The sequence below is a fragment of the Aotus nancymaae genome, unplaced genomic scaffold (assembly GCF_030222135.1).
Source record: "Aotus nancymaae isolate 86718 unplaced genomic scaffold, 86718_ANA_hifiasm-v0.15.2.pri h1tg000033l, whole genome shotgun sequence".
Classification (NCBI taxonomy): Eukaryota; Metazoa; Chordata; class Mammalia; order Primates; family Aotidae; genus Aotus; species Aotus nancymaae.
The window spans coordinates 12,736,414-12,757,251 of record NW_026988447.1 but is presented as its reverse complement, the minus strand read 5'-3'; the positions used below and the strand labels follow the sequence as shown (position 1 = coordinate 12,757,251).

Sequence of the window (20,838 nt, the reverse complement as noted above, 5' to 3'; positions counted from 1 at the left end):
CTGAGGTGAGTGGATCGCTTGAGCCAGGATGTCCAGACTGCAGTGAGCCTTGATTGTGCCACTGCACTCCAGCCTGGGCAACAGAGTGAGACCTTGTCTCAAAAAAAAAAAAAAAAGCAAAAGCAACCACATATGTGTTCCTGTTACCCTGTTTCATTTTTTAAAATCCACCATATGGCAAAACTTTAACACAGTTGTTCAACTCCCTTTCTCTTCTCCCATTTCCTCCAGAATTCATTCTGGTCAGGTTTTCATCCCCACCGCTGGACAGAACCTGTTCTTCTCACTGTCTTGACCTCTCATCTTTCATCTAATTCAACCTTCAGCAGCACTTGTCACAGTTGATGGCTCAGTTTTTTTTTGTTTGTTTGTTCGTTTGTTTGTTTTGAGATTGAATCTCCCTCTGTTGCCCAGGCTGGAGTGCAGTGGCGTAATGTCGGCTCACTGCAACCTCTGCTTCCTGGGTTCAAGCAATTCTCTGTCTCAGCCTCCTGAGTAGCTGGGATTACGGCAAACTTTTGTATTTTTAGTAGAAATGGGGTTTCACCATCTTGGCCAGGCTGGTCTTGAACTCCTGAACTCGTGATTCACCTGCCTTGGCCTCCCAAAGTGCTGGGATTTCAGGCGTGAGCCACTGCACCCAGCCCCAGTCTTTCATCTTCCTTACTGGTCCTCGTTTCTCCATTTTCTTTGCTGGTTTCTTCTTTTCTCCCACCTGTAAATGTTGGAGAGTCCCTGCTTAGACTGTATGACCCCTCTTCTCTAGCTACGTTCACCCATAAATCAGGAATTTTTAACCTGGGATTTACGTGAACTTGTAAAGGAAATTTTCTTTATCTTCACTGACCTGAGGTGAAATTTATCATTTCCTGCAATTGTGAACCTAGATAGTCAAACCATAGTAATATTAGCTATATCTGTGACTTTATCTCCAGTAAAAAAAAAAAAAAAGCTACGGATATTTTCATCTCATTTCACTTGTTACAGATATCTTGAAATAAGTATGTGCATGACTGCTTTGAAGTAACTGTAGTTACTCTGCTCATTGATTGATCTCATTACTTAATGTGTTAATTAAAAGTATGTATTTTACTATAGGGTAACTTTCAAAATATTTTGATGACATATTTTGTTATAATTTATTTTCTTTTATACCAATTCTATATACACCAAAAATATTAAAATGTTTTATTTTATGCATTTAAAATATTATTCAGAGAAGGAATCAGAGGGTTTTAACAGACTTTCAAAGGGATTCATGGCACAAAATGAATAAGTGACCTAATCCTAAATGGTCTCCCCTCTCATAGCTTTAACTACTGTTGAAGTTCATGCCTTCTTGTTGTATATTTTCTGCCTCAACCTCCCTTTTCAGCTGCTAAATTCGTGTATGCAATTGCCTACTCACCATTTCCTCTTGGAATCGACCATGTCCAAATCTACCAAATCTACCATGTCCAAAACCAAGCTCCCTATTCTTACCTACTCCCCAGACTTGTGCCTCTTACAGTCCTCCCTCCTCGGTAACGGGGATTCTTCTAGTTACTCAGACCAAAACCCATGGAGTCACTCCTGACTCCTCTTTCACAAGCCACATCTGATCCAATGACAATTTTGTTGACTTTATCTTCAAAGTCAGCTCCACACTATTCATACTGGTTCATTTGTGCAATAGTCTCCTGATAGCAGCCACTGCTTCCACTACTGCCTGCCCTACCCCCAGCACACGTACACACACCACACACATACCTTGTGCTCAATCTCAGTCTAATCCCTCTGCTCTCTTGCCTGGATTGCTGCAAAGAATTTTTGTCTTCCTAGAGTCACTATCTTTGTGACATCCTGCAGCCTGTCTCCACAGTGTCCAGAGTGACCTTGTGGTGGTGTCCCACTGTCATTAGAGCAGAAAACAAACTTCTTCCATGGCCACAGAGCTTCACTCAGAGAGCCCATGCCCATCTCACTGAGCTCACCTCCCACATCTCACCCTTAATTCACTGCCTTCTTGCTCTTTGAACAAGCCAAGCCCAGGTTTCTTGTTCTTGCTGCTGCGTCTTCTCCCTGGGAAGTGCTGTTCTGACATCTCATGATTTGGGTATCAACTCAGATGCAGCCTCCTCAGAGGCCAGCCTCCATCACCACGACTACAGTAGTGCCTCCCTGATCACTTTCTGTTCTATTACCCTTCTTATTTTAGTCTGTAATTTACTACTTACTTGTTCGTGTGCTTATTGCCTATTTCTCCCATCTAAAATGTAAGTTGTCAGAGAGTTATAATCACTACTGACTTTCCAACACTAAGAAGCATGCCTGGCTCATAGTAGGTGCTCCATACATTTATGATCAATGGATGGATGAATGAACTCGGTGCCAAGGACAGCAAAAATACTACACAGAAGAATGTATCACTCGGAAGAGCTAAACCTCATTTAAAGGGAACTAAATGGGTATATTCAAATACTGTTCCTCATTTGTCATGATTTGAATGCATAAGCCCTTTTTATATAATGGCTAACTCTTATAATAAAATAATTATGTTCAATTTACTATCCTGATGAATGTTACCAAATTTTCTTTACAGTCAGAGTTAAAAATTTACAAAAAATTTCCAGGGAAACAAGGGATACATGTTTAATTACAAAAGATCTTCTTTTGTAATTAAACAATAAACTGAGTGAATAACCTTTAAAAATAAATAACGTATCTTTCTTTTAAAGACCAACAATTTAACAAAAAATTGAAATGATCTTTACAGTATAGTTTCTAGAATGAACAATGAAAAGTATCCATGCTGTCTTATTTTAGATACATAGACAATTGAATTGGTGCTGTGTACATATGAGAGGTTAGTCTTAGATGTACACGTGTCATTATAATCAATGCCAAATATGTAAAGATCATACTGGCTTGTATGTTTGGCTGTTTATAATACTTTAAATTCTAATTTGTCATTTTAATTTTCTTCTATGTATTTTTGTTTGCGAACAATCATAATATTCCATGTGACCTAGATAACAAGAGTATGCAATAGTGACTTTGTTGGGAGTTTAAACAGAGTTCAGTAGCTATAAAGGATTTCACTAATAGGAAAAGAATAAGACAAACTGTTGACCTTTGTTTCACATTAAAATGACCGAAGTTTAACACCAAAATGACAGCTGGTTAAAACAGCTTGAGATTTCAAAGTGCTTGAGTATATATAAATATTATGACTGATCCCATAAGTGTGTTGGAAGACACTTTAAGAAAGGTCCTTGGTTTAACAGTTTTCTACGTTCTCCCCTTTTGGTTGAAGGGAAATAGCACTCAAAAAAAGTTTTTTGTCTTCTGAATTTACAGGAAATAGAATAATTTAAAACCTGTAGCTGAACTCAACAGAACCAAGATTGAAGGTTAATACTGTGGATGGAAATTACTACTTTGTGTAGAACCCTAATCTTCAGATTCCTGTAGTTTGATATGACAGCTGCTTCCCCAGATTAACTTTAGGTGATGAGATGCCAATAGTACATAGAGAATGCATCATTAAAATGTGTTTTGCCGCTTACTTTTCTGCAACAGAATGTGTTAGAATAAGGCAATTTCTCAGGGATCAAAGGTACATTGTAGAAAACTGATTCCTGCACTTTGGTTTCATGGTCTTTTAAAAGGTGCATTCGTATCAAGCCTCAACTCTTTAAAATTGTCTCGGCGTTACTACTGAAATTTAATTCAAGTTACTTTTTATTATAAACATTTTATATTAGTTACTTACAGTTTTCTGTGCAGTTTTTTATGGACAAGAAAACTTGGGATGACAGAGTAGAAAAAAATAGGAAGCAAGAGTGATAAACAGAAGTCCGAATGATGTAGTTTGTTATTAGACAGGATAAATTAAGATTATCAGCAGGACAGAGTTCAAGCAGAAGCTTTCCCATGAGGCATGTAACATTTCTAAAAGGCATTAGCATCCATTGGTGAAGAATTAATTCAGAAAGTAGAGGTTGGCTAGGGTCATGTAATCAGGGAATGAGTGCAAATTTGAGGTGGGGGCTGCGCAGCAGGCGAAAGGCTGAGCCAGCCTCCCGCAGGCAAGTGAAGGGAACAAGCAGGAGATAGCAGATGTGGAATGATTTTCTTTCTGTGTTTACTTTCTAAGTTTTTAAAAGGTAATGCGTGCACATGGTACAGATTCAAACAGACAACAGAAAATCAAATGAGAATTAAGTCACCTTTCTACCCCAGCTCCCAGTCTCTGATTCCCCTCCCGACGGTCAACACTGTCTTGCAAATCCTTCCAAAGATACTCTACACATGGACAAGCATTTACGTACAGTTCTTCCTGTTTTTTACCAAAAAGTAGCATTCTATACAATGCCTTCACTTTTTACACAGATGGCATGCAAGTCATACCATTCTACACCTTGCATTCCTAACCAAATAGAGACTTCATTCCTCTTAATTGCCTTTTAGCAGCCACATTATATGCAGATGTGCCTGTCCCCAGCTGATGGACATTTAAGTTGTTTGGTCTGGTCTGGGACAGAGAACTTGGTGGTTGTAGGACAGGAATAAGAGGGAGATAATTTTTAATGTATACTATTTTCTTGACTTTGATAAGTTGTATGTAGTTTGCATATGCAAGAGGAAAAAAAAACATTTAAAGGGTCAAAGTATAGTCACATGGCCCCTTTGCTTAACATCCTTCTGCGAATTTTTTGCAGTGAACTAAACCCAGTCCAGGCCTACATGGCCTGCTTGGGCGGGCCTGTCTGTCTCCCCAGAGCCTTTTGGGGACTCTGCGCTGGTCCCCACACTCCAGCCCCTCTTTCAGTTCTTCTCACATGGTCTCTTTTTCACCTCAGCAGTGAGGAAGTTCATGCACTTTGGTGCTCTCCCTGCTCCCTGAACCACTTCTTTCCTTTACGTGTTACTCTCTTCTCGGTCTGCAACTTCTGCAGAGGAAAGTTCGCCAATCCTAATTGGGTCCCCTTATTAGTCTCTGTCATAGAAGGATGAAATTATATATTTATACGTCTGGAATTTAGTTAGCCTTTGCTGTGGGTACTACTCTTTACTTCATCAGTCTGGATAGGCAAGAAACTTTTTGTTGAGATTCAAGGAATCTTAATTCTGATCCTACCACTGCATGACTGTGGCCTTCAGCAAATCAGTTAACTTCTTTGGGTTTCAGTTTTCTTACCTGTAAAATGAGAAAAACAGACTAGTAGATTTTTAAGGTCCTACAATTTGTGGTATTAGAATACTGCGAATACATAGCATGAAGTGAAATACATATACATAATGTGTTGAATGCCAGTATACTCTTTATATAACATGGAATGCACTTAAATATTGAATGCTTGTATTTTATGTTACAAATGAATGTTTAATTTCATTCTTCAGAGTTACATAACTTTATGATTTTTCCTGACAGAATAGTTTCCTAATTTCTCCCATAACTTTTACAAATGTGTCAAATGCACAGATACCCAGATAACATTTAAAGATAAACTTGATATACAGACTAGAATATTCTAATATGTCAAACCCTAATTTTCTTATAATGTTCTCCTTGCAATATTTTTATAAGGCATTTTAAAATTTTGATTATTATGGATATATATTTGTTGTACATATTGATGGGGCACATATGATATTTTGATATGAGCATATAACATGTAATAATAAAATCAGAGTAGTAAGGATATTCATCACCACAAGAATCTATTATTTATGTTAGGAATATTTCAATTGCATTCTTTTAGTTATTTTTAAATATATATTAAATTATTTTTAACTATAGTTGCCCTCTTGTGCTCCTGAACACTAGGTCTTATTCCTTCTATCTAACTGTATTTTTGAACCTGCTAACCAATCCCTCTCTATCCCCCGCCTCCCAACCACCCTTCCCAGGCCCTGGTAACTATCATTCTACTCTCTACCTCCATGAGTTCAATTTTTTTTTAGCTCCCACATGAGTGAGAACATGCAATGTTTGTCTTTCCATGCCTGGCTTATTTCACTTAACACAGTGTCATCCAGTTTTATCCATGTTGCTACCAATGACAGGATTTTATTGTTTTTTATGGCTGAATAGTATTCCATTGTCTTTCTCCATTCATCTGCTTATGGACACCTAGGTTGATTCCATATCTTGACTGTTGTGAATAGTGCTGCAATAAACATGGCTATGTAGATATACCTTTGATATTCTGATTTCCTGTCTTTTGGATGTGTACTTAGCAATGGGATTGCAGGATCATATGGTAATTCTATTTTTAGATTTTTGAGGAACCTCCAAGCTGTTCTCCATAGTGACTATTCTAGTTTACATTCCTACCAGCACTGTGTGAGGGTTAAGGCCTTCTATCTTGAGTCTATAATCTGAGTTATTAGCTCATACAGGTCTTTCCTCATTCTTGTTTTTTATTAAATTCTGGAACCACTAGAGGGTGTATCTGTTCAGAGAGAACAGAAAGTTCATTTTTTTTCTACTCTTAACATAAAGAGCTCATGTGTAAAGGTTCTGTTTGAGGAAAAGACTAAAAACATCTGATTGCATTTTGGTTTTTGGAGCAAGAGGAAATTCTTATTAAAAAACTAACCAAAAAAAAAATGTCTTCCTGCAACACGTTTTAAGATTTTTGTTGTCTGTTAAAGCAGTTAATTCTACAAATTGAGTACTAACATTGAAAGAATGTATCCAATAAGTACTATTTACTTCAATATATGTGATGAAAATTGTCTGCCTTCTTAGCTCTTTCAGCTTTCTCAGCTCTAACAATAATTTGTCCCCATTCCATAAGAATTTTTAATTATAAAAGTATTCCTTCCTTTACTGATTCCTACTTACAAATTCTGGACACTGTTTTAACTTATATTTTCTAAAGAGCTTATAGTGCCTTTTATTAGAAAATTAACCCTCTGTAATAACGGGCTGCACTAGGATTATGTTTTAATAACTTACCAAACTATTATATTGTAAGAAGGAATTTGCTTTGTGTATTCTTTTTCCTGCAGCTGTTGAAGGGCATGCAAAAGTGTGAGTTTTCCGATGATAAGCTGAAGTCAGTCTTCCACATGTAAGTCTTTCCCCTTAGGTAGTTGACTGGATAAAGTGAGAGCAGGCAGTTTTAGGGATCAGAGGCCTGTCCTTCCGGCACATCTTGTTTATTAACTCTCCTGAGCTCACCAGGACTTCTGTTTTTTTTAAGAGACAGGATCTTGCTATGTTGCCCAGGCTGGAGTGCAGTCATTGCACACTACAGCCTCCAATTCCTGGGCTCAAGAGATCCTCCCACCTCTGCTTCCCGAGTAGCCAGGACTACAGGCTTGCACCACCATGCCTGGCTTTCTGTCATGATTCTTGAACATTAAGCTTGACTAATCTGAGAGTCAACTGTGTTGATCCTGGATAAATCAACAGGTGAATTGGTCCCTGGGGTTAAAGTTCTCATGAGATAAGTGGCTTTTCTAGCAAATAACATAATAGGGCTGAGCTAATCTATTTTTCCAACCACTGATGTACAAAGGGGAAAATCTGATTCAATGACAACTAAAGGCGGCATATTCGGCATCATATAAAATTAGAGAAAGTTGATGGACTTACTTAGGTAAGTATTTCTTCTACAGGATCCCTAGATCACACAGTTTCTCTGGGTGCTTCTTTCTGTTTCTAGAAAGTAAAGCAAACTCTTATATTTTAGTGAACTTTTCTTGCTTTGTTTTCTCTTCTTTTGAGATGAGATAGGATATGTTTAGATTTCTGGATTCCAGTATGTATTGGTGTCTATTTAGTCAGGAATACATGGGTTCTATTTAGGTCTAAAAGTCGGATTAGGCAGAAAATGGCCTCAAAAGAGTTGTCCATTTTGTTTATTCCTTTCTCTCCTGAACCCTGTACAAAAAGGATTCATCCCCCATCCCAGGAACTGCCCATGCCAAGATCCTCCATAATCTTCATTTTGCTCAATAGAATGGCCTATTGTTGTCATCATCTTAAATCCTGAGAATAATTTGCCATGGTTGGTCACTTTTCCCCTCCTTTATGTACTTTCTCAACTTGGTTTCCAAGGCCCTGCCTGTACATGAATTCTTTCTACCTCATTGTCTGACCTCCAGCCCCTCTTCTTCCTGACTTCCATACATTGTGGGGCCTCAAGACACTGGCTTTGGTCCTCTCTTCTTCTGTTTTTTTTTGAGACAGAGTCTCACTCTGTCACCAGGCTGGAGTGCAGTGGCGGGATCCCGGCTCACTGCAACCTCCGCCTCCTGGATGCAAGCGATTCTCCTGCCTCAGCCTCCCAAGTAGCCGGGACTACAGGCGTGTGCTACCACATCCAGCTAATTTTTGTATTTTTAGTAGAGAGGGGGTTTCACCAGGTTGGTCAGGATGGTCTCGATCTACTGACCTCGTGATCCGCTCACCTTGGCCTCTCAAAGTGCTGGGATTACAGGCGTGAGCCACCGCGCCCAGCCTTGGTCCTCTCTTCTTTGCTAGCTACACTTACTCCCTGGATGATCTTATCTCATTTTTTTTCTTTAAATACCACCTATATGCTAATTGCTCTCCAGTTTATTTCTCTGGCTTCTACATGTCCCTTGAACCCCAAGCTCATTTACCACTTATCTACTTAGCAACTCTATTTGGGTGCCTAGTAAACATTTCAAACTTAACACATCCCAAATAGAACTGCATTCCCATCCCCATCCAGCCAGCTCCCCACCTTTCTCAGTAAATGGCAACTCCAAGCCAAAAATCTTCCTGCTATCCCTGACTGCTCTTTTTTTGTTTTTCCTCATGTCCTGGATACAGTGTGATAGCTGTGACCGTATCTTTAAAATAAGTCAAGCATCCAACTACTTCTTACCACCTCCTCTGTTGCTACTCTGATTCTAGCTGCCATCATTTCTGGCTTGAATGATTGTGATAATCTCCTAACTGGTCTCCCTGTTTCTACTTCCTTATCATCACCCATTCTCAAAAGACAGTGATTCTTTAAATATGTAAGCCAGGTGACGTCATTCCCTTGTTCCAAATCCTCTGTATTACCTAGAGTAAAAGCCAGAGTTCTTACAGTGATTTAGAAAGTTCTGCCCAGTCTCTGACCCTTTCCCAGGTGCTCAGGCTACTTCTGCCCTGCTGGGCTCTTTCCCAGGCACCCACTGCCTTGAGTCTGTATGTGTTCTTCCCTCCCACTCAGATGCTCGTCGCCCCTCCCTCACTTCAAATCTTAACTAAAAGAGCACGTGTTCAAAGAGAACAACCTGACTACCCTATTTAATAGTGCCTGACATCTGCCATTTCCTCTTCCCCTTCCCTCTCCTGCTTTATTTTTCTTGAGGGCACTTATCTCTATGTGACCTACTATCTACTGTACTTATTTTTTCTTCATGATCTATATCCCCTCCCCTGCCATACACACTCAGCTATAAGCCCCTTGAGGGCAGGAAATTTAGTTAGTTTAAGTTCACTGTTGTACCCCTAACACTGGAGGAGCTCCTGTGCTATAGCTGGCCCTTCATAGATATTTGTAACATTAATGCATGATTAAGAAAATGTTTGTGGTCAGACGTGGTGGCTCACACCTATAATCCCATCACTTTGGGAGGCCAAGGTGGGAGGACTGCTCGAAGCCAGGAGTTTGAGACCAGCTAAGGCAACATAGTGAGACCCTGTCTCTACAAAAATAATAAGAATAATAATAATATCAGCCAGCACAGTGGCATGTACCTGTAGTCCTAGCTACCTAGAAGTCTGAGGTGGGAGGATCACCTGAGCCCAAGAGTTTGAGGCTGCAGTAAGCTATGATTACACCACTGTACTCCAGCCTGGCAACTGAGTGAGATCCTGTCTCTTAAAAAAAAAAAAAAAGAGTTTATGTTACTGGATACCCTGATTGAGTGGCATGGAAGAACTTTACATCTGTGTTAGAATCCAAACTATAATATGTGAACTTTCACTTTATATGTTTGGCTGACTAGTCACCAAATATTAATTGAGCATCTACTTTGTGCCAGGCATTTGGCTTGGCATTAAGGATAGAACCATGAGCAAAAGTCCATGTTCATAGGCTCTCATGAATGTTCCTCCACTGAAAATTTATTTTGCAATATTTAATATATAAAAATACATTAACAACTTGTATTCTTTAGATCAAAAACATATAAAGAATAATGAATTCTTGTATGCTTTCCTTGCCCCTGAAGAAATGAAACCTTACCATTGAAGCAAGCCTCCATTTTATTCCTCTCCATTTCCTCCCTTGTTGCCATATGTAACTGCTAACCTGAATTTTGCATTTATCAATCTCATGCATTTTTAAAATATGTTTGCTGCATATGGATCCTTAAACCACATATAGTACTATTTTATGTTTAAATGCTATAAAAAATGCAGGTCAGCCGGGCACGGTGGCTCACGCCTATAATCCCAGCGCTTTGGGAGGCCGAGGCAGGTGGATCACAAGGTCAAGAAATCGAGACCATACTGGTCAACACGGTGAAACCACGTCTCTACTAAAATTACAAAAAAAAAAAAAAAAAAAAAAAATTAGCTGGGCATGGTGGTGTGTGCCTGTAATCCCAGCCACTCAGGAGGCTGAGGCAGGAGAATTGCCTGAACCCAGGAGACAGAGGTTGTGGTGAGCCGAGATCGCACCATTGCACTCCAGCCTGGGTAACAAGAGCGAAACTCCGTCTCAAAAAAAAGGAAAAAAAAATGCAGGTCTTCTTTTTGCTTTGTTCACTCATTGTTATTTATGAGATTCATTTGTGTTGATACACATAAGCATTCATTTTCATTGCCGTGTTGTATCTCACTTACTTAGGCATTTCTTTGTCCCCTGTCACCTTACTTATCCATTCCTTCACGCCCCTTGTTTCTTAAAAGGGGGGTGGATAAGTGAGATATCTGTAGGTCGTTTCCAGTTGTTTGATACCATAAATATTGTTGCCAAAGCTGTCCAAAAAAATTTGTGCAAAGATGGAATATCTGCACTCAACAGGACTGTTGCCACTCGCCACATGTGGCTATGGAGCACTTGAAATATAGCTGGTGTGACTGAAGAATCACATTCTTAGTGTGTTTAATTATAATTAATATAATAACTATTGTATTGGAGAACACAATTCTACCTAATGTTATCTTCAAGTACATACATGAATTTATCTTGGGCTGTAATTTTTACCACAATCAGACCTGATGTACTCTTTTATTAATAAATATTTTGTATCACCCCATTTACTATCTTGAAATGAAATTCAAAACTTATCTGCACACATTTTAAAAAATGACTGCAATACACTTTCTGTGATATAAAGTAGAAATGTAAGAACAGTAATTTTAATAAAATAATAGGTATTTCAGTATGTCAGTAACCACAAACTATGCTACACTACACTAGGTTAGGAGACATGAAGTAGTTCACAAATGCAGAGTGATAGAAGATTGTGAGATTGGTAACTCAGACACCGCAAGTGATGCAGCCATTGTGATGTGAACCACTCTTGGTTACGTTCTGAACAAAACACAATTCGGTCTGCCTTTATCTAGTAGTTGCATCTCTGAAAAATTTGATATACAATAAGACCTTATTATTTATATCTAAAACGGGGTTACATTATACTCTTAGATAATTATAATCAGGTTTTCCACCTACATAAATGTTCTACTAGACCTTCTAAAGTCATGGAGGACCCAGGACAATTCTTTTTAGAATGATACTATCCAAATTTCAGGACATACAGGATATCTGACCCTTACCTACTAAATGGCAGTAACACACACACACACACACACACACACACACACACCCTCCATCACTATTATAAGCAAATCTGCCTCTTAGATGCGACGCCAGTCCTGTTGAGACCAATTGATCTGTGGTACCTACTCAGCAGCAAAACCTCTGTCTCTCAAGATATGATCTTCAACTTTACCAAATATGTGCTTGTTCTCCCAGTTACTCCAAAGTTTTCCAAAGGGTTTAGATCAAATGACATTCCCACTGAAAGTATATACAATGTATCATTTCTCCAAATTTATGCAGTATTTACCTCGAGAGTTACACTTTTCCTACGTTATAGTTTTGCTGATCTCAACAGTTGGGTGTTGAAAAACATAACTTAGCTGTGTTCTATAATAACTCTTTGTACACCTCCCTCCAAAGTAGGACAGCCCTGCTTTTTTAAGTAAACCCAGAATAGCATGCCTGCTAACCTGAATGCAGGTATAGTCTCTTCCACCATTTTTCCAAGTGTTGCTATGGCCCAAGAAGTCCCAAATTCTAGCTTCTCTTCACTAACCCCAGGGAAACCTATCTCCATCTTCCAGCTCCCTTCAGATTTCACAGGGATCTGATGGGGGTCACCTGGACCTTCAAAATTGCCACTAAAATGCCTTGAAATCTGAATCCTTAGTTTCACAGAGCAGATGCAGAGTGAGGTAAATGGAGCCAAGTCCATTATTATTAGAGGAGTGATAACAACCTGACCTTTACACTTCTGATTATAGCTATAAAACAGTTATTGCCACCGTAATGGCAGAATTCTCCACAGATCAGTGGCACACAATAACAAGCACTTATTCTCACACTCATGGTCAACTTCAGCTGGGCTGATGCAGGGTTCAACTGGGTTGGGCAGTTCTGCTTCAAGTTGCACATTGGCTGGGCTTGGTTCTAGGCTTTGGGTTGGGTTTGGGTCATCTCCACATTTTTTTATTCTGCAGCTTAGAATGATGGGGCAGAGGTCAACCAGCCCCTGCTCCCCAGGCAGATCACTGGAGAACAAGACAATGTGTCCACCACTCAAGCATATCGTGGGCTGCTGCTTGCGTCACACCTGCTAATTTCCAGTGGTCAAAGCATGTCATATAGTTAAGCCCAAAGGTAGGAAAATAGATTCCACACTGAGGAAAAGGTGGGAGGGAGGGAGTGTTTGCCGAACAATAATCCAGTCCAACTCAACGCAGCAAACTTTGTAATGGGATAGAATCTGTGATTAATAGAACATTTTTTGTTTCATCACCAAACCGTAACAAAGGTATTAAAACCAATAACAAGGATTAATGGAATAACCAGAAAGGAAGCCCTTCTGTGTATGCATACCTGCCCATGCTCTTCTCTCTTGCTCACCAAGCACACACATTCTGTCCACATAGCCTTGGTTTCCTAACTCTTCAGTTAAATAAATGAGAGCTATTGGGTTTGAAGCATGGCCTCAAGTGTTTCTCCAATGGGAAAAATCAGGGAAGAAACCTTCTCAGCTCTTTCTCCACCCTCCCTGTCTGCCAGGGCCTCTTCAGTTAACCCTTTACTGAAGCATAGTGAACTTAAGAAACTTTTTGTTTCTCTCCTTTACATGAGTCAATGTACTACTTTGGAATGTATACATTCCGTATCTTCACCATAATGAGAGACTATGTGATTAGACTTCTTTGGCTTTTTAAGATATCTAAGAGTAGAATAGATAATTAAGTTGTGATATACTATTCTTATGGGATATTATACAGTAATGAAAATGAACACATTACATCGCATTCAGCATGCACAAATCACAAACAATATTGAATGAAAAATTAGACACAAAATACTACATACTGTAATTCTGTTTATATAAAGTTCAAAAAGTGAGTAAAAACTAAACTAGTGTTTGGAGATGCGTGCTTAGGTGGTAAGACAATAAAGAAAAGCAGAGAAATGATTTTCATAAAAGTCAGGATATTGATTACCTTTGTTGGGGGTGGCAGTGCTCTGGAGAGGGTAGGAGAGAATTTTCTGAGGTATAGGCAGCAATATATTCCTAAGTCTAAGAAGCTCAGAAAATTTTCAACTTGTATTTTTCCCCTCTTCCCTGTTCTTGACCATTTTTCTTCTTATATATCCTGCCTCTTCCCCAACAAGTGATCAAAGTAAGAGAAACACTTTTTTTTTTTTTTTTTTGATACGGAGTCTTGCTTTTGTTGCCCAGGTTGGAGTGCAGTGAGGTGATCTCCGCTCACTGCAACCACCCCCTGCCGGGTTCAAGCAATTCTCCTGCCTTAGCTTCCTGAGTAGCTGGGATTACAGGCTCCTGCCACCATGCCTGGCTAATTTTTGTATTTTTAGTAAAGACAGAGTTTCACCATGTTGGCCAGGCTGGTCTCAAACTCCTGACCTCAGGTGATCCACCCATTTCAGCCTCTCAAAGTGCTGGGGTTACAAACATGAGCCACCGTGCATGGCGTAGAGACTGTTTTGTCTGCTACTTAGCCAACAGTATCTTAAAAGTTTTACAGTAGTTTTAAGCTATTAGTTATATTTTCAAGTAGGCATTAGAAATGTATGTTCTGGAGAGGTTACTCTTGATAATCCCCCTTAATTATGTTGTTTATTTGATATAAGAGAGAAAAAACTTTTAGTGGACCTGGCTGAGGAATGGGTCGCTCTAATGACCTGATCATTCATACTAAGTGGAGGTTACCCCTTCCTATGAACTGGCTCTGCCTTGACTCTGGACCATGTACATGACTACTCAGATGAGGTGACCATATGTATCACATCTGTACTTTTTTTCTAGGTTCACAAGGTTGTTTTGGATATTGTCTTTGTTGTCCACTTTCTAAAAATTACACTTTGCCAGTCATCTCTAGGTTAGGAATCAAGATAGTATTCATAGTGATAATATACTCATAAAAATATAAAGGTCTCTGATAATTGTGTTTTGTTTCAATAACCTTTTTTTTTTTTTAGATCAGCTTTAAGTTCATGGTAAAACTGAGCAGAAATTATCATATATCCTCTGTCTCCAACACACTCACGGCCTCTCCCACTATCAGCGTCTCCCACCAGAGTGGTACATTTGTTATAATAGATGAATCTACATTGACAGATCATTATCACCGAGAGTTCACAACTTACACTGCTGTTCACTCTTGACATTGTACACTCTATAGCTTTGGAAAAATGTATAATGGCATGTATCCACCATTATAGAATCATACAGAATAGTTTCACTGCCCTAAAAACCCTCTGCCTATTCATTTTCCCTTTCTGCTAAACTCTGGCAACCCCTGATCTTTTCCTGGCTCTGTAATTTAGCCCTTTCCAGAATGTTCTATAGTTGGAATCATACTTACACATGGAGCCTTTCAGGTTGGCTTCTTTCCCTTGGTAATATGGATTTAAGGTCTCTGCATGTCTTTTCATGGCTGGATCACTCATTTCCTTTTAGTGCTGAACATTATTTTACTGTCTGGTACACGGTTTATTTTTCCACTCACCTACTGAAGGATGTTGTAGTTGTTTCCCACTTTGGGCACTTATGAATAAAGCTGCCATAACATTCATGTGCAGGTCTTAGTGCAGATGCAGGTTTTCAGCTCCTCTGGGTACATACCAAGGAGCACAATTGCTGGATCATGTGGTAAGAAAATGTTTCGTTTTGTAAGAAACTGCCAAAGTGTCTTCAAAAGTGTCTGTATCATTGGCATTGCTACCAACAATGAATGAGAATTCCCGTTGCTCCATGTCCTCAACCAGCACTGGGTGTTGTCAGGCTTCTGGATTTGGGGCATTCTAATAGGTGTAGAGTAGTATCTCGATGCTGTTTTATTTTGCGTTTCCCTGATGACGTAGGATGTGGAGCATCTTATGTTATCTTATTTAATCTTTCGGTAATCTTAAAAGTTAGATTCAAACATTTATTTGCCATCTATACCTATGTTGGTGAGGTGTCTGTTTAGTTCTCTGGCCTATTTTTAAACTGAACTGTTTATATTCTTATGGCTAAATTTTAAGATTTGTTTGTGTATTTTGAGTAACAGCCCTTTATCTGATATATATTTTGCAAATATTTTCTCCCAGCCTATGGCTTGTCTTTGCATTTTCTTGATAGGAAAATTTTAGTGAAACAGAAGAAAGCAAAAAGAAAAAGAATGTTTTGAATCACACATTAAATATAAAACCTCAGAAGCTGTTAGCATTTCTGAAGACATTACATTTCTTTAATATGTGATTGTCAAGATAATCAAAGTGCTTCTGAATTTCTTGGCAAAATTAGAAAACTTTTAAAACCTAACATCAGTTGTTAATGAATTATATGAAGCGGGGATCATATCTGTCTTGTTCACCCCTATATCCCTGGCAGAGTGCCTAACACATAGAAAGTGTTCAAAAAATATTTCTAAGTGAATGAATGTTCATTGCAGGTTAGCAACATTATAGATATTATCTTATTTAATCTTTTGGTAATCTTAAAAGTTAGATTTTGATTTTGGGGCCAGGTGCAGTGGCTCACACCTGTAATCCCAGAACTTTGGGAGGCCAAGGCAGGCAGATCATGAGGTCGAGATATCAAAACCATCCTGGTCAACATGGTGAAACCCCATCTCTACTAAAAATACAAAAATTAGAGCTGAGCATGGTGGCATGCACCTGTAGTCCCAGCTACTCAGGAGGCTAAGGCAGGAGAACCTCTTGAACCCGGGAGATGGAGGTTGCAGTGAACCAAGATTGCACCACTGCACTCCAGCCTGGTGACAAAGTGAGACAACGTCTCAGAAAAAAAAAAGTTAGATTTTGGTTTCCTCACACTGTATTTCCAGATAAGGGAGATGCCCAAGGTCACACAACTAGGAAAGAGCAGAAATGGAAATCAAACTACAATGTGCCTGACTCTAAATCAAATATTTGTCCTACTGTGACACTTGTTTTAGCAAAGACTGAGAGTTGCCAATTCAACAGCCATTTCCTTCCATGTCCTTAGGAACAGACCTTAGGAACAAGTCCTACAAGACACTGACAGGCCAGTTCCTCAGCTTTGATGGAGAAACCAGCTTTCTCTTCTTGCAGAGGTACTCTTCATGAAAAGTGGAGCTCTAAGCAGAGTAGACATGAGGAAAACATGAATCTTTACAAAAGGAAATATACAGTGCAATTATAAACTATAGCATGAACCCATAATTAGAAGTCCACATCTCACAATTATATTCAAGAATTCTGTTACATATAAAATAAGTGCTTTCAAAATGGGATTAAGGCATTATTTAGAAATGCATCTACTGAAATGAAGCATACCACAAAAATTTATGCTAATTATAGATGAGATCATGGACAGTTTAATCCAAATTAAGAGTTGGATTTTTCAGACGTAGAGTCTCAATCAGGTCAGTTGAAAGATCAAATGATTTCCTTTTCATCTGAAAGATTCAGACAGGCAGCTTTTGAAAAGATGCTATTGAAATCTTCAGGGTAGCTGTTCTTAGTGCAGCTTTGATTTCTAAAATAACTAGAAGGACTGTAGACCTACATGAAGGGAGAGGAGAAATTGAAGAATTATTAGAAAACACAAGTATTCTTTACTTCTACTACCACTCCATGCTTTGTGAAAAAATTATTTTATGAAGTCAAGAAGTAAATTAGAAGAAAGCAGCAGTGAAAGTCAACACAAACTGGTTTATTTAATACTTTCTCAGTGTCCAATTTGCAAGGCATCGAGTTCCCTGCTAAACTATGTCTATATAGTGGGGGTGAGGAGAGGAGTAGGTCAAAATAAGTATGAGTTGCAAGTCTTTCTCCTCAGGCTGCTAATAAAATACCTGAATTTTATGTTTGTTGTTATCTTCCTTGTCTTGTATAGTTTTTGCAACTAGTGTATATATCTCTAAGCAATCTATTGCTTAAATTTACATAATTTTCAACTTTACATATGTAGAATCATGCTGTTTGTATTCTTCTGTATCTCGGTTTTTTTCACTAAAAATTGTCTTCTGAAAAAAAATGGAGGTATCATACTTCCTGATTTAAAATTATATTACAAAGCTACAGTAAACAAAACAGTACAGCACAAAAACAGATACAGTAGAACAGAACAGAGTCCAGAAATAAATTCAAACATATACAGTAAACTAATTTTTGACAGAGACACCAAGAGGATACAGTGGGAAAAGGATAGGCTCTTCAATAAGTGGTGCTGAGAAAACTGAATTTCCACATATATGCAAAATTTATAAAATATAGGAACTAAAACTATAAAATTCCTTAAACAGGTGGGACAGATCCAAGATGGCTGATTAGGAGCAGCTAAGGATTGCAGCTTCCAGTGAAAGCATGGAGAGACTGCAGGGAAGTTCACACAGCAGCTGGGCGGAGCCCACAGCAGCTCAGCAAAGCCTCTGCAGGCAGACAGTGACTAGGCTGCCTCCTCGCTGGGCAGGGCAGCCCTGAAAAAGGCAGCAGCACAACAGAAACTAATAAATAAAGCCCTAACTCCCCGGGACAGAGCACCTGGGGAAAAAAAAGTTGGGGGGGGGGGTTATGAGTTCTGCTGCAGCAGACTTAAGTGTCCCTGCCCAGCAGCTCTGAATGAACAATGGAGCTCACAGCTCAGCACTTGAGCTCCTATAAAGGATAGACTGTCTCCTCAAGCAGCTCCCTGACCCCCATATATCCAAAGAGTCACCTCATAAAGGAGAGCTCAGACTGACATCTGGCTGGTATCCTTCTGGGACAAAGATAGCAGCAGAAGAAACTGGCAGCAACCCTTACTGTTCTGCAGCCACTGCAGGTGATCCCCAGGCAAGCAGGGCCTGGAGTGGACCTCAGCAGTCCTACAGCAGAGGGGCCAGACTGTTAGAAGGAAAACTAAGAAACAGAAAGTAATAACTTCATCATCAACAAACTGGATGTCCACTCAGAGACCCAATCTGAAAGTCAACAACTACAAAGATGACAGGTGGATAAATCCACAAAGATGGGAAGAAACCAGTGCAAAAAGGTTGAAAACACCTGACACCAGAATGCCTTTCCTCCTCCAAGGGATCACAACTCCTAACCAGCAAGGGAACAAGGCTGGATGGAGAATGAGTGTGATGAATTGACAGAATCAGGCTTCAGAAGGTGGGTAATAAGAAACTTCTGTGAGCTAAAAGAACATGTTCTAACCCAATACAAAGAAATTAAGAACCTTGAAAAAAGATTTCATGAAATGCTAATGAGAATAAACAACTGAGAGAGGAATATAAGTGAATTGATGGAGCTGAAAAACACAACACGAGAACTTTGCGAAGCATACACAAGTTTCAACAGCTGAATTGATCAAGCAGAAGAAAGGATATCAGAGGTCGAAGATCAACTCAATGAAATAAAACAAGACGGCAAGATTAGAGAAAAAACAGTAAAAAGGAATGAACAAAGTCAACAAGAAATATGGGACTATGTGAAAAGACCTAATCTAAGTTTGATAGGTGTACCTGAATGTGACGGAGAGAATGAATCCAAGCTGGAAAATATTCTTCAGGATATTATCCAGGAAAACTTCCCCAACCTAGCAAGGCAGGCCAATATTCAAGTCCAGGTAATATAGAGAACACCACAAAGATATTCCCCAAGAAGAGCAACCTCAAAGCACATAATCATCAGATTCACCAGGGTTGAAATGAAGGAGAAAATGCTAAGGGCAGCCAGAGAGAAAGGTTGGGTTACCCACAAAGGGAAGCCCATTGGACTCACAGTAGATCTCTCAGCAGAAACCCTACAAGCCAGAAGAGAGTGAGGAGCAATATTCAACATCCTTAAAGAAAAGAACTTTCAACCTAGAATTTCATATCCAGCCAAACTAAGCTTCATAAGTGAAGGAAAAATAAAATCCTTTATGAACAAGCAAGTACTCAGAGATTTCACCACCACCAGGCCTGCTTTACAAGACCTCCTGAAAGACGCACTACACATAGAAAGGAACAACCAGTACCAGCCACTCCAAAAACATACCAAATGGTAAAGAGCATCAATACAATGAAGAATCAGCATCAACTAATGGGCAAAACAGTCAGCTAGCATCAAAATGGCAGTATCAAATTCACACATAACAATATTAACCCTAAATGTAAATGGGCTAAATGCCCCAATCAAAAGACACAGACTGGCAAATTGGATAAAAAGCCAAAACCTATCAGTGTGCTGTATCCAGGAAACCCATCTCACATGCAGGTATATACAAAGGCTCAAAATAAAGGGATGGAGGAAGATTTACCAAGCAATTGGAGAACAAAAAAAAGCAGGAGTTGCAATTCTCATCTCTGATAAAATAGACTTTAAACCAAGAAAAATCAAAAGAGACAAAGAAGGACATTACATAATGGTAAAAGGATCAATGCAACAAGAAGAACTAATGATCCTAAATATATATGCACCCAATACAGGAGCACCCAGATACAGAAGGCAAGTTCTTAATGACTTACAAAGTGAGACTTAGACTCCCACACAATAATAGTGGGAGACTTTAACACCCCATTGTCAATATCAGACAGATCAATGAGACAGAAAATTAATAAGGATATCCAGGACTTGAACATAGACCTGGACCAAGCAAACCTAATAGACATTTACAGAACTCTCCACCCCAAATCCACAGAATATACATTCTTCTCAGCACCACATCACACCTACTCTAAAATTAATGACATAATTGGAAGTAAATCACTCCTCAGCAAATGCAAAAGAACGGAAATCATAACAAACAGTCTCTCAGACCACAGTGCAATTAAGTTAGAACTCAGAATTCAGAAACTAACTCAGAACTGCACAGCCTCATGGAAAGTGAACAACTGGCTCTTGAATGTTGACTGGATAAACAATGAAATGAAGGCAGAAATAAAGATGTTCTTTGAAACCAACGAGAATGAAGACACAGTATGCCAGAATCTCTGGGACACATTTAAAGCAGTGTCTAGAGGACAATAAATAGCCATAAATGCCCACATGAGAAGCAAGGAAAGATCTAAAATAGACACCCTATCATCAAAATTGAAAGAGCTAGAGGAGCAAGATCAAAAAAACTCAAAAGCTAGCAGAAGAAAAGAAATAACTAAGATCAGAG

The 20,838-nt window shown here is 39.1% G+C and overlaps 1 protein-coding gene across 6 annotated transcripts in view; it reads left to right on the top strand.

Annotated features, from left to right (window-relative positions):
- Nucleotides 1-20,838, top strand: part of LRAT (lecithin retinol acyltransferase) — a 146,311-nt gene that overhangs the window by 62,435 nt on the left and 63,038 nt on the right. The window contains exon 5 of one of the 6 annotated variants that reach the window (XR_010345361.1): nucleotides 12,713-13,384. The exons of the other annotated variants lie outside the window; for them this stretch is intronic. The gene's annotated coding sequence lies outside the window, so the exon portion shown is untranslated. Of the gene's footprint in view, nucleotides 1-12,712; nucleotides 13,385-20,838 lie in introns of those variants that run through there. 6 annotated transcript variants of the gene reach the window in all.